At 36.9% G+C, this 12,639-nt stretch overlaps 1 long non-coding RNA gene across 1 annotated transcript; it reads right to left on the bottom strand.

The window, feature by feature from the left end:
• Positions 1-330: 330 nt before the first annotated feature.
• On the bottom strand, positions 331-11,554 carry LOC121424700. Its single transcript, XR_005971418.1, has 3 exons — positions 11,468-11,554; positions 10,906-11,040; positions 331-456 (listed from the first exon to the last, which is right to left on the bottom strand). It is a non-coding gene; the product is annotated as an uncharacterized LOC121424700 (long non-coding RNA).
• Positions 11,555-12,639: the final 1,085 nt, after the last annotated feature.

The raw sequence follows: 12,639 nt of genomic DNA, 5'->3' as shown, positions 1-12,639 counted from the left end.
CAAATTTTCCACAAATATATGGTTACCATGGCAACCATGTCTCCACCCACTCAAAATCATTAGGCGACTTTGCTTTTCCATAATGGACCTTCATGCCACATTTGAAGATGATCGGAGAAGAAATACAGTTGGGAGAGCGCTCACAAGGAAATCTCTGCTGCGGCGCGACGAGGCCAAATCCATAGTTCCCTCCGAACTCTGCATGTTCGGGAGATACAATTATGAAGCTGGTAAAAAAAATGTGAAAACGTTTTCGACTCGCCGTACGGCCGCCGTAGAGCAAATGTGACTGAGGTATTAACAACAGTTTGACTCCCGTCGTCACCATTATTCTACCTGATAGTTGGCCATTACACGAAGCGTCCCTCCCATCACGACCGTCTCTTCCCGGCAGGCCAATGTCTCCAGGTGGTCCACGGGGACCGGGAGCTCCTTCTGGACATAGAGAACACGGACCTGACATGAAATAAAAGAACAAATTTACATGTAAATGTATTTTTATTTTCTTGTTTATAGGGGAATCCAGCCTTGGTCATAAATGTTGTGTTGGAAAGGAGAAAAATAAATCAAACAGAATGGTGAAGGTTTGAAAGAAATCGGACAAGCAATAAAAAAGTTATGGCTTCTTTAAAATTGAGATCCCTAAGACTATGTAGATTTCAAATTGGCAACTAGGATAGTAAATTATGACAAGGGGCAAGGACAACTTTCTCTTGGCCATGTAATTATCAGGGGTTTGCGGTTTTCTCTAAAGGACAAGTCCACCCCAACAAAAACTTTGAATCAAAAATTGAGAATAAAAAGAGAAAAATTCAACAAGCATAACACTGAAAATTTCATCAAAATCGGATGTAAAATAAGAAGGTTATGGCATTTTAAAGTTTCGCTTATTTTCAACAAAATAGTTATATGAACGAGCCAGTTACATCCAAATGAGAGAGTTGATGACATCACTCACTCACTACTTCTTTTGTATTTTATTATATGAAATATGAAATATTTTGATTTTCTCGTCATTGTCATGTGAAATGAAGTTTCATTCCTCCCTGAACACGTGGAATTCCATTTTGTTAACATTTTGTGCTTCAGGCAAGGAGGTCCTAATCGTCAAATTCGTAAAAATTGAAATATTGTATAATTCAAACAATAAAAAACAAAAGAAATAGTGAGTGAGTGACATCATCGACTCTCTCATTTGAATGTAACTGGCTCGTTCATATAACTATTTTGTTGAAAATAAGCGAAACTTTGAAATGTCATAACTTTCTTATTTTCCATCCGATTTTGATGAAATTTTCAGCATTGTGCTTGTCTGATTTTTCTCCATTGAGTCAAATCTACATTTTTCTGAGGTGGACTTGACCTTTAAGTAGCTATATATACCATGTACGCATCTAAGAATAAGTCAACTATAATTTCTTCATTTCCAAGTGGGATCCACACTTTACAAACTTTGCTTTTTAGTGGATCCCTCATTTCCATTTATGCTCTATATTATACTGTTTTATGAAGTAGGAATGCCCTATAAAATTGTACTTGATTTGTATCGCTTTATATTACTTTGTATTATGTTTTGAAAGGGAATGAAATAAAGAAATGAATTGAATTGAAATACCCGTCCCCGTGGGCAGAGATATAAATATAACCAGGGTAGTATATTTTCTTATGTCCTCATGAAAGAAAAACAAAATTTGAAGTAAAACCTTTGAAAAAAAACAACAACATTTTTCCATTTTATGAATTGGAGCAGGCGCGTACGCAGGGGGGGGGTTAGGGGTTCAACCACCCCCCCCCTTTCGTTTCCTTTTTTTTTTTTTTTTGGCTTGGCTTGTCTCCCCAGAGGTCGGTCTGGTAGATGCACGGTACCCCTACATAATAATGTATGACGCAAGAAATTGTAATTACAAAAAGAGGGCGGATTCCCCCCCCCCCCGCTTATCACTTTTTAGAGACTGGGGGGAGATTAATAAAAAATCAGCTCGAAACCCCCCCCCCCCCCCCTTCAAAAATCCTGCGTACGCGCCTGAATTGGAGTACATGAAAGAGTTAGTCCTTGCCTTACATCACAATGACAATACATATGCGGCCAATTGAAGTCTCCATGGGTGATTACAAAATTTTAAAAAATTCATAACTTTTTTATTCTTTATCTGATATTGTTCAAACTTTGCACCTAACAACTTGTCTGATTTTTCTTTTTTCCTTTGATAACATTTTTTTCATTTTGGTTAGAATCCCCTTTAAAAACCGGAAATTTCACCCGTTTATAGGCCCGTTTACCCCCCTACTTTTTGGGAACAAAAAAATGTCCTTGTAAACGCTGAAAAAACAGAAATAAAAGTACGAAGGATGTACATGTATTACACCCATGTTTAATTTTCGGCCTCATAACGGCCGGCCTGATCCACACAGGCCTACTCGCTGTGGCACCGCATTCGGTTGGTTCACATGTAGGCAAACCACGCCACCGCAACTGCGCGCCAAACAAGACATTCTCTTGCACATGGGTCTCCTGCACTCCATCAACGGCCGATTATAGCTATACATAGGAGGATTACCATATGCGCACATGCAAGCCGTAAGACAATGTTTAAAAAATGCTTAAAATGCCCGGTTTTCAGGCCTTAATATCAACAGATTTCGAGCTCTCATTAATATCAAATTGATAAATAAGGTAACAGTTTCATGAATTCCTAATAATGAAAATGTCCCTTTTTCAGAATGGAATATTGATTTCGACAAGTTTCATCTCCCGCTTAGGAAGAGGAATAGGAAAATAGTCATTTTCTAATGATGACAAAATGTCCTTGCAATTGGGTCCAAATAATAAATTTGAAAAAAAAATCGGCTCGCGCTTCGCGCTCGCATCATTTGTGAAGTACCATCCATATCCATTTCGCAACTTTCCTACGATGCTTGAAATATTGCTTTAAAAGGCTCAATTGACATCAATTGTTTTCAGCTCCGTGCTCGCGCATTATTGATTTTCATAATAAATGTATTTATAACACAGATTCTAGGTCTAAATCTCAAAAACAGGCGTACACAATAGATACGCAGTTTGTTCTTTCATTCAAACGTGCTTGAATTATCCAGTTTCATATCAGAATATCAAAAATGTTCTTTTCGCACTTTGCGCGCTTGCATTATTAATGTATGAATAGGCCCAATTAGTCATCATTTTCGTGATTTACGAAACATGAATAGTCTGTCCCATTTTTTAGGTCTAAATCATATTTTTCCACTCGCGCTTCGCGCTCGCATGAGATGTTTAGTTATATACATATCCTGTTTATGATGACAATGAAGTGCTTAGAATGTCAAATTCTTAGGTCAAAATGTCAAAAATATTCAGCTCTCGCTTTGCGCTTGCATTATTTGATTGTTGAAATATGCATCGTTTTCATGGGTAACTGCAAACAGTCCTTAAGGTCTGTTTTCCCATCAGGCCAGAACGTATATTAAAACAAATCTGCTTGCGATTCGCGCTCGCAGTCATTATTTAGTTACATACACATCTTGTTCATGATCACAATCATTGCTCAGAATGTTCAATTTTCATGAAAAATTACATGAAATTTCCATTTAATTAAATAGCTCGCGCTTCGCGCTCGTACTATTCAATTAGGGCTTATACTACTTCATTTATGTTTTGTGATAATAAAGCTAACAAGTGACCATTAGGAATACCCATTCAAAGAAACAAATAGAAATCAACGTTGAGCGGCCGATCGAGGAAAATATGGGTAAAAAAAAATCGCCCCCCCCCCCTTATTGGCGAAAGCTGGATCCGCCCCTGGTCTACTCTTCCTCCTTTTTGTATCGGTAAACCTGGCAAAGCTTTAGATTTAAAAAAACAGCCAGACAAAAAGGAATGTTATAAAATGACGAATGAGAATAGTGCAGTTTCATTTTGCTCCTGATAAATTGAATGAAAAAAATATTTGTTGTTTGATTTCCGTTTAAAAAGCACCCACAGTACACCTCCAACGAATTCGTAAATAGCATTGTTAGGCCGATGAAGACATAATGATACGATACAATGCCTAACCATGACATGCACTTCTTATTCAATCTTTTACATGCGGGGGCTTTTTGACAATTTATTGCACGGGGGTTAAAAGCCTGGCTGTGTTATACCTAGGGCTGTCATTTTACCCATGCCACTTTACCTCTGCCATTATTACCTCTCCATTTATGCCATACCCCTGCCATTTTTACCTCTGCCATTCTGTAATTTTACACAAATGCATGTAAGATTGCACAGTGCAGTATAAGATTACAGGTGTTCTCCAGATTCTACTGCAGTTTTTATTTTTAAGTATAAATTTTCTAACAGTGTAAAAAAATGGCGGAGTTGAAAATGACAAAGGTAAAGATGGCAGAGGCAAAAATGAAAGAGATAAGGGGTGCTGGTTTGTATAAAGCCGAGAAATAAATTTTCACTCCAAAATGAAAGAGGATTTGGTTAAGGGGGGAAATACAAAAAAAGAGAAGATTTAATCCACCTAAATGAAGTTCATTTAGGTCAGAAAAAGAATTACAACAATTACATATGAAACAATTTTTTTTCTTCTGTTCAAAAAATAAACATTAATTTGTATCAAATCTCTACATTTTAGCATACCAACCTAATTACCAAGAGGGTGCTGCTTATGGTCTACAAAATACCCAACAGCACTTCCGCTTCCAAGGGTTATGATCATCAAGGCGTTATATTCAATATCATATTGGATGCAGTGATGGTAAAGGTTCAGAGTCCTCTTTTATGCAAAGAATCTGAACCAGACGGCCCCTTAATCGACCCCAAACTTGTTTACCAGTCAAAACAAGATTATTGATTTTCACAATCAGTTACATATTCAGGGCCGAACCTGATGCCGAGCATGCTTATTGTCATTCAAATATTCAAAATAATAATACAGACGACATTACGAATAAGGACAAAGATATTTGACGACAATCATTCGTGACAATTTTAACGTCTAAGCTTCCCCCTATATATTATATTCTCTATGTTTTTTCCCCCGCCCAAACCCTATCTGTCTCTCCACCTCTCTTATGTCTACTCTTCCTCCTATTTGCATCGGTAAACCTGGCAAAGCTTTAGAAAAACAAGTGGAATGCCTGAATGCCTCTGGCCGTCTCACCTGCTCACGCGGTTCAATATAGCAGCAGTGCTGACTTTGAATACTACTCTAACTCGCACAAGATGTTCAGTGATACATGGTTACTCTTATGTCCACTTTTTATGAACTAGACCAATAAACTTACAGAGATATGATGGTTATTCAACAAAAAAAAACCCACATGGCCAAAGTTCACTGACCTTACATGACCTTTGACCTTGATCATGTGACCTGAAACTAGCACAGGATGTTCAGTGATACTTGATTACTCTTATGTACAAGTTTCATGAATCAGATCCATAAACTTTCAAAGTTATGATGGTAATTCAACAGATACATCCAATTCGGAGAAAGTTCATTGACCTTTCACCTTGGTCATGTGACCTGAAACGCGCACAGGATGTTCAGTGATACTTGATTACTCTAATGTCCAAGTTTAATGAACTAGACCAATAAACTTTCAAAGTTATGATTGTAATTCAACAGACACCCCCGATTCGGCCAAAGTTCATTGACCCTAAATGACCTTTGACCTTAATCATTAGACCTGAAACTTGCACAAAATGTTCAGTGATGCTTGATTACTATTATGTCCAAGTTTCATGAATCAGATCCATAAACTTTCAAAGTTATGATGGGAATTCAACAGATATCCCCAATTTGGCCAAAGTTCATTGACTCTAAATGACCTATGACCTTGGTCATGTGACGTGAAACTCATGCAGGATGTTCAGTGATACTTGATTAACCTTATGTCCAAGTTTCATGAACTAGGTTCATATATTTTCTAAGTTATGATGACATTTCAAAAACTTAACCTCAGGTTAAGATTTCGATGTTGATTCCTCCAACATGGTCTAAGTTCATTGACCCTAAATGACCTTTGACCTTAGTCATGTGACGTGAAACTCATGCAGAATTTTCAGTAATACTTGATCAACCTTATGGCCAAGTTTTATTAACTAGGTCCATATACTTTCTAAGTTATGACGTCATTTCATTTCCATAAACTTTCAAAGTTATGATGGGAATTCAACAGATATCCCCAATTTGGCCAAAGCTCATTGACCCTAAATGACCTATGACCTTGGTCATGTGACGTGAAACTCATGCAGGATATTCAGTAATACTTGATTAATCTTATGGCCAAGTTTTATTAACTAGGTCCATATACTTTCTAAGTTATGACGTCATTTCAAAAACTTAACCTCAGGTTAAGATTTGATGTTGACGCCGCCGCTGCCGTCGGAAAAGCGGCGCCTATATAGTCTCACTCTGCTTCGCAGGTGAGACAAAAACCCAAGCCAGGCAAAAAGGAATGTTATAAAATTACGAATGAGAATAGTGCAGTTTCATTTTGCTCCTGATAAATTGAATGAAAAAAATATCTATTGTTTGATTTCCGTTTAAAAAGCCATCACAGTACACCTCCAACGAATTCGTAAATAGCATTGTTAGGCCGATGAAGACATAATGATATGATAAAATACCTAACCGTGACATGCACTTCTTATTTAATCTATGTACATGCGTGGGCTTTTGACAATTTATTGCACGGGGGTTTAAAGACTGGCCATGTTATACCTATAGAGCTGTCATTTTTACCTCATAACCCCTGCCATTTTACCTCTGCCATTTTTACCTCTGCCATATACCCCTGCCATTTTTACCTCTGCCATTATTACCTCTGCCATTTTTACCCCTGCCATTATTATACCGCTGTCATTTTTACCTCTGCCATATTTACCTCCGCCATTATTACATCTGCCATTTTTACCTCTGCCAATATTACCTCTACCATTTTTACCTCTGCCATTTTCACACCGAACCGTTATGCAGGACCCACTGGATAAACGGTTCATAAGAGCTGAAGTGGGTTCCCTGGGTAAATAAGAATTATTATTATTATTGTTCCTGCTGTTATCATTTATTGGAAAGTAAAGACTTAGAATATCTGATATCATGGCCAACATTCAACTTTTAACATTTTTTATTTTCCATTCTTATGAATTCGACAGTTGCCAGAATTCTATTACATGTCGATCCATTTTATATTTTTAATGGAATAAGCAATCATATTTCCACCAGCCATACCCATATTGTTCATTATTCGTATTTTGTATATTTGTTTTATTTGGTAAATAAGCTAAAACGAAATTTTTATAACCATGAAAACAGGAGGATTTTCTCACTACAATTTTACAGAACAGGTGTGATTTAAAAAAGGGGAAACGGTTTAACTACAATACATTTGTAAGATTACACGCACAAAATTTCTGTAATTTTCCACAAATGCATGTAAGATTACACAGTGCAGTATAAGATTACAGGTGTTCTCCAGATTCTACTGCAGGAGTTTTTATTTTTAAGTATAAATTTTCTAACAGTGTTAAAAATGGCGGAGTTGGCAAAGGTAAAGATGGCAGAGGCAAAAATGAAAGAGATAAGGGGTGCTGGTTTGTTAAAAAGCCGAGAAAAAAGTTGTCACTCCAAAATGAAAGGGCATTTTTTCTTCTGTTTAAAAAATAACAAACATTAATTTGTATCAAATCTCTACATTTTAGCATACCAACCTAATTACCAAGAGGGTGCTGCTTATGGTCTACAAAATACCCAACAGCACTTCCGCTTCCAAGGGTTATGATCATCAAGGCGTTTATATTCAATATCATATTGGATGCAGTGATGGTAAAGGTTCAGAGTCCTGTTTTATGCAAAGAATCTGAACCAGACGGCCCCTTAATCGACCCCAAACTTGTTTACCAGTCAAAACAAGATTATTGATTTTCACAATCAGTTACATATTCAGGGCCGAACCTGATGCCGAGCATGCTTATTGTCATTCAAATATTCAAAATAATAGTACAGACGACATTTAATTCGAATAATGACAAAAATATTTGACGACAATCATTCGTGACAATTTTAACGTCTAACCTTCCCCCTATATATCATATTCTCTATGTTTTTCCCCGCCCCAAACCCTCTCTGTCTCTCCACCTCTCTTATGTCTACTCTTCCTCCTTTTTGCATCGGTAAACCTGGCAAAGCTTTAGAAAAAAAAACCAAGCCAGGCAAAAAGGAATGTTTATAAAATGACGAATGAGAATAGTGCAGTTTCATTTTGCTCCTGATAAATTGAATGAAAAAAATATCTGTTGTTTGATTTCCGTTTAAAAAGCCCTCACAGTACACCTCCAACGAATTCGTAAATAGCATTGTTAGGCCGATGAACACATAATGATATGATAAAATACCTAACGGTGACATGCACTTCTCATTTAATCTATGTACATGCGGGGGGCTTTTTGACAATTTATTGCACGGGGGTTTAAAGACTGGCCATGTTATACCTAGAGCTGTCATTTTTACATCATAACCCCTGCCATTTTACCTCTGCCATTTTTACCTCTGCCATATACCCCTGTCATTTTTACCTCTGCCATTATTACCTCTGCCATTATTACCTCTGCCATTTTTACCCCTGCCATTATTATACCCCTGTCATTTTTACCCCTGCCATTATTATACCCCTGTCATTTTTACCTCTGCCATATTTACCTCTGCCATTAATACCTCTGCCATTTTACCTCTGCCATTATTACCACTGCCATTTTTTAATCTGCCATTCTTATCTCTGCTATTATTAACCCTGTAGGCCTAATTTCTACCTCTGCCTTTTTTCCGTTGCGATTCTTACCCCTGCCAATATTATCCATGCCATTTTTACCTCAGCCATTACTACCCCTGCCAATTTTCAGGACAAAATATATGAAATTCCAAAAGCTTTCAGATCGCGTTTCGCGCTTGCACTATTCAAATAGGGCTCATGAGATTGTTACTATTTTTATGCTGTTTTTTTTTAAATCAGGCTAATAAATTATTGTTAGGACATCGGCGTTTTGGGATAGGTGGGTAAGTGTGAAATAAAGGCCTATAATTTTTCAAATTTTATGTCAAAATCTATCACAGACTTTGATTTTGGTAATCACAATGTCAAAACTTTTGCTCGCTCGCTCGGAACTTCTTATTGATTTTACGCGATATGCCGTATCAAGCCCCCTCAATTTTTTTGGCTCATTACGCTTCTGAGATAACCTTTTCAAAGAAACAAACAAAAAATCAACTTTGAATGGCCGATCGGGGAAAATATGGGTGAAAAAAAATCGGCCCCACCGAATTGGCGGGAGCTGGATCCGCCCCTGTACCAGACCAAGAATGGCAAGGTCACGTCCTCCTTCACCTCACTTCAGTAGGTAATACTTTTTTTTTGGCTTGTAAAATTTTTCCTCGGATAAAATGCGCCCCCCCCCCCCCTTGTATTATCCTGGATCGGCCCCTGATCGTAGCAATGTTCACACTAAAAAATAAAGGTTCAATTTTGCTCATGAATCACTGGTAGCACCTTTTGACGTGTTTGGGGTGTAATCTTGTACCATGAGTGTGAAAAGGTGCAACAATTCACACTATTACTATTATTTGTACCAATAAATGCTCGATTGCATCCTGAGAAGTGCAACATTTTCACCTTTTAATGTGCATAATGGACGTTACGAAAGGTTTAAATTTGCATCTTTATTGCATGGTTCATCTCTGTACCATATTAGGGTGCCGAAAAGGGCATTATCTGAGTGAATATGAATGACAACTAATACACCCCTCTCCATAATTCATTCCAATTACCTTAATTATTATGTTTCTGAATTGTTTTTAGCTTCGTCAAATTAAGGAGATTTCCTTGGTCAGGGTGAACTTCCCCTATAACTAAAGTATCTTCCAATACACTATTGCACAAAATTGACTTCATCATCGTGTCAAGTTTGCTCATGAATCACTGGTAGCACCTTTTGACATGTTTGGGGTGTAATCTTGCACCCTGAGTGTGAAAAGGTGCAACAATTCACACTATTATTATTTGTACCATTAAATGCTCATTTGCATCCTGAGAAGTGCAACATTTCACCTTTTAAGGTGAGGTAACGAAAGGTTCAAATTTCCATCTTTATTGCATGGTTCATCTCTGTACCATACTAGGGTACCGAAAAGGACATCAAAGTAAATTTAAATGATAACTAATAAATTCCTCTCCATTATCCATTCCCATACCCTTAATAATTATCATGATTATGTTTCTGATTTTTTTAGCTACGTCAAATTAAGTTAAAGTTTAAGTTAGTTTTATACATACTCGTTAGGTCATTATTGTTTTAGGTTCATTTCTTGGGGGGGGGTCATAAGCAAGAAGTATTGAGGTTATTATTGCCTATAGTTATTCAGTTAGCCTTTTTTACCACTGAAGTCCACCAGTGGAAATGGTAGGTGCAGAACTGCAGATTCAATATCATGTTGTACACTATTGACTTTAATGCGTGTTATCGTAAGACTATATCAATTTATTGTTATTTACATGTCAATTTTTTCATTGAACAAAATGAGTTAAATTTTGAAGTGAACACTATTCATTCATTTATTATCATTATATATATTTTTTTGCTTGTCAATTTTTTCCTGGAACAAAATGACCTCCATTTTGTAGTGAATATAATTTTGTTGCTTTCCATATTATTCCTGACGTATCACATTTTTCATTGGGGGTTATTTTTCCTGTACAAAAATACCCCCCTCGAAAATCTTGGATCCGCCCCTGGTTGGAATCATGCATAATTCAGAGTCTTTGAAGCCCAAATTAATTAATACAAAAATATGACTATCATCAAATATTATCAAGCCGTTTTAAGATTGTCAGAAGGCAATAAAATGTTGCGGGACTACATACCATTGATCGGACCGTCTACGTCAATAGTGAGACCAGAAGCAGTAGCAATTGTGGTTAAGAGAAATCATCCAGAGTAATAGATTGGTCATCTTGTATGTCCTGGATTCCGATGTCACAGCTCGGGATTTGATGCTCCTGTTGGAGTAAAGGGAATTTGATCGTTCATTACTGGAGGAATACTCAACTCAAGATGCTTGAGACATGCACGACTAGCATAAATTTTCGAGTCAATGATAATGGTGGGTCTATATTTCGAAAGATAAGATGGGTGTATTTCTTAAATTTGTTTACTATTGTTTTGGGTACACTTTCCTTTTTTTGGCGTGATCTTACATTCCATGACTTGTATGGCACCACTAGCCTTAGTCAAGGGGTAAAGATATTATACACACTCTTCTTCTTCTTGTTTTTTTTCACTACTTGAAAATCATAGCAGAAATATTGAATTAAAAAAAACTTAGATTATCTCTTCGAAAATTTTGCTGAACCATCAATGCAATTAGCCTAAGTAATAGATGTGATGAAGAATTGATGAGACTTGGAGAAATGTAAATTTCCTTACCTTTAAGTCTATCTCTTCTTTTCTTCACGATGTGGTACTTCTCTGGCCCTTTTTCTGAAATTAGATTGGCTGTCTGATTTGTTAAGAGACAGTGATTGCCATTTTATGATTACAAAGAAGATACGTGGAAGAGAACTTCGTCATGTTTGTTAATTCTAATTGGTTGAGAGGAGGACGAAGTCCCGCCCATCACTAAAGGGTAACAGCCAATCAAAGCGACTGTTTCGTTGTGACCGTGCCGTCATTACTGTCGACAACTTAGGATTGTATATAAAAAAGAGGGGGTATACTTTTTTGTAAGACGACGTCCGACCTGAGAATTAGATAAAAAGGGGAGTGTGTTTAACTTTTTATTTAGCTATTTTTCAAAGAAGCAGGTGCCCCCACTCTCCATCTCTCTCCCTGTCCCCCCCCCCTCTCTCTCTCTTTCTCTTAAGGTTGACTCTTGAGAAGTGAAAAAAAATGTGTGGCCCAAAATCAAGTTGGGAAAAAGTGTAAAATCTAACAGGCATTAACATAAACAATTTAATTGAAATAGGATGAAAATAAAAAACTTCTTACATTATAATTTTGAAAGTTTAGCATTATTTTATATATTTTCCGTATTTATGGTCGGACAGAGCGAGAAGATGACACCATTCCTCATGTATTCTAGTTAAATATGACTAAAAATAGTAAAAACGTATGGACTTGACCTTTAAGAGTGTGAAGGAATCTATATATAAAGCAAAATGTTCACTGTGCTTGGTTCTTATCATCTTGGACAAAATGTCCCCAGATTTGGAGAGAAATATACGGGCCTACCTCAATTTGAGATCCTTATACTGTTAATACGATAAATATTCCCAATCACAAATAAAATAAAGGCCCTTTCTGTGTCGATTCGGTTCTAATTCCGGGTATACTTTGACCCGGACAGGGTGCACAGTGGCTTTCCGGATCAAACTGATCCGGGATTTTGACAGATCCTATATAGATAGAGCAATAAACGATATCACCTACATGTGTCGGTGATGTTTGGAGATAAGGCTATACTTACTTGCAAAAAGAAAAACCGAACACGATCTATGATTTCATTAAAATTCACTGTTGGCAAACTTTGACCCAGATATGAAGATTGTTTTTCTCTATAATTATAGACTCAATTGCAACCCAGCGCCCAATTGGTATAT

The sequence above is a fragment of the Lytechinus variegatus genome, chromosome 12 (genome assembly GCF_018143015.1).
Source record: "Lytechinus variegatus isolate NC3 chromosome 12, Lvar_3.0, whole genome shotgun sequence".
NCBI lineage: Eukaryota > Metazoa > Echinodermata > Echinoidea > Temnopleuroida > Toxopneustidae > Lytechinus > Lytechinus variegatus.
The sequence above is the reverse complement of the archived record's forward strand: the minus strand, read 5'-3'. Positions and strand labels throughout refer to the sequence as shown.